Raw genomic sequence first — 2833 nt, 5'->3', positions numbered from 1 at the left:
TGAATAGTGTGTGAAGGCAGAAAGCTAACTGAAAGCAAGTGAGGATGCATGTCTACCCACTCTTGATGAGTTGCGTGAGTTCCTGCCTTGACGTCTCTGAAACGACAAACCCCTTCCCTTTCCAGTGTTGCTTTCTCTCAGGGCATTTGTAAAAGCCAACGAACATGAACTGGAGAAAGGCCCAGCGAGCTTAGGCTTTGAACACTTGGTGCCTGATGGCACTCCATTCTGGAAGGTTATGAAACCTTTGAAACTCAGGGCTGAGTTGAGAAAATATGGTCATTAATCTCTTTGAAGATTGGACTTCCATCGTCAGAGTCCGGTCCAGAGAATACAGTTTGTGGTTCCACACAGATGGAGCTGACCCTGCCACTGTGCCTCCCTGCCATGATGGATACCTCTGCCAGGCATTTTCTCACAGGCAGTAATTATCACAACATGTCCATTCAAACATTAATTGATCCCACACATAGTAGTTATGAGAAGCCACAACTTCTCTGAGTACAGAAAAAAAATTCCATCTACAAAAATGGTATAAATGTTTACCTGGCTATCCAAATACAAATTCATTTGACTAATCCTAGAGTGTTGAGCCAGGAGTCAACTTATCTTTTTAAAATTTATCTCATAGTTATAAGCTGTCTTATCTACCAATCCTAAATGTTTGAAGACTGAGTAGATGTGGCCACATTAATCAGGGACATTTATCAGATCATACCACCTGAATAGGGGGAGGAGTTTCAAACCCATGAGCCTGTGGGAGACATTGCACATTCAGATCACAGCAGTGGGTCATCAGAAGTTCAGTGTTGAGCTATGGAGATTGCAAATGGATGAAGTATTTGCCACGCTAGCGTACAACTATGAGTCTGGATTCCCAGAACTCATGTGAAGCTGGACGTAGTAGCATGTGCCTATCATCCAGAGTGCCTACAAGGAGATGGAAGACAGAGACTAGAGAATCCTCAAAAGCTCACATCAGCCTGTCTGTTGGTGATGAACGAGAGACCCTGCCACAAACAAGGTGGAGGGTGGGGACCAACCCTAGAGGTTTACCTCTGACCTCCACATGTGCACGGCAACACAATCATACACCCATACTCTCAAAAAGATTTAAAAAGTAAAATCTGGCTATGTGGAAAAGAAAAATAGTAGAAGGTACATTCATCTTTTATGATGAACTGGTTGATTTCCCCTTAAGAAGAGTGTCCATGCATGGAAAACGATATGCCTGGCATGTGACAGAATGGAGATCTTTAACCACAGTCCCATGTCCATCCCTATGCCAATTCACAATTTTAATCCATTTGGTCCTTCTTCTTTGTGTGTTATGTGTGTGTGTGTGTGTGTGTGTGTGTGTGTGTGTGTGTGTGTGTGTCTATGTGCATGTTCCTGTGTGTAAGTGCAGGCGTGTGCAAGCCACAGTGTGCATGGGAAGGCCAGTTGTTTAAGATGCAGTCTGCCTTGTTCCTCACCACTGTGTACCCCAGGCTTGCTGGCCAGCAAGCTTCCAGGGAGTCTCCTGTGTCTACCTCCCATCTCTCAACAGGAATGCCACTATTCTGGGTGTGCGTACCTAACTCTATGTGGTATCTGGGCATCTGAGCTCAGGTCCTCAAGCTTATGTGGCAAGCACTTTACTAGCTAAGGCACCTGGTCCCTTGGAATGTCCTGTAATCTGTCCCTGATCCAGAGCCGAGCCTGAGCTTTGTATTAAACCCTGCAATTCAGCCCTGCACTTCAAAGGGGTGCGTGCTCAGCCACATGCTCACACTTGTCCCTAATACATTGTGACACCCTATTACTACCGTGCCTTTATGAGCTTCAAGGGAAATTACATTTTAAATTATAGCATACAAGTATAATGGAAAATCTAATTGTAGCAATGACAGTTTATTTATCAATCATTTATCATTTTGATTTATAGGGTGCCCAACTTGATTTAAAAGGAGCTAATGTTTAAAAATCCCCAGGCACCCACAGAACTAAATACACACAGATATCAACAAAGTGAATTACTCCTGTTTTTTCTGCGTCCCTTTGATGGCTGAAGTTGGGAAACACAGTCAGCTTGATCTGAGGGACTTCCAATACAGCAGCTGAGAACCTTTGATATCAAATTCATTTATCATAGATGTTGGTGTCTGGAAAGCATCAATATTCACACAGAACTCAAGTTCAGCCATTTAAATATTTTCACATCCCAGCTTCAGAGAGATACAGACTTTGGGGCTAAAAAGGACTTTCACAAGTAATCTGGCTTCTACACATCCAACCACCTCTTAAGTTCCAATGATGGGGGGGGGGGCGTTGGTATGTGGGTGCGTAATGGTATACATGTACATATGTACAGATATGTGTGGAGGCCAGAGGTCAACACTGGTGTCTTCCTCAACTTCTCTCTGCCTTATTTTCATTGTTGTTTATCAAGACAAGTTGTTTCACTGAACTCAGAGATTATCAGCTCAAATATGCTAGCTGACCAGCACACCCCAGAGATCCCCCCATGGCTACCTCCCAAGTGCTAGGATTACGGACACAAACCACCATGTCTGCCTTTTAACATTAGTGCCGGGAATTCAGACTCGGGCCCTCATCTATAATGGCCAACACTTTACTGACTTAGTCATCTTCCTAGTCCCTAAGGCATGTGTCTTCAAGATTGACTCGAAGAATCTGCAGCTGAAGACCATTAACACTGAGAATGCCACCCTCATATAAATTCACTGGTCGGTAAGCAAGGTCCTCCTCTCTGCCAGTTATCTGTGATTACAGGCACGAGGCATTCTGCTGGGTTTGGGGGTCAAATATAAATGTTTTGAACTCCAGTGCT

The sequence above is a fragment of the Peromyscus leucopus genome, chromosome 23 (assembly GCF_004664715.2).
Source record: "Peromyscus leucopus breed LL Stock chromosome 23, UCI_PerLeu_2.1, whole genome shotgun sequence".
NCBI lineage: Eukaryota > Metazoa > Chordata > Mammalia > Rodentia > Cricetidae > Peromyscus > Peromyscus leucopus.
Note: the sequence above shows the minus strand (reverse complement) of the source record.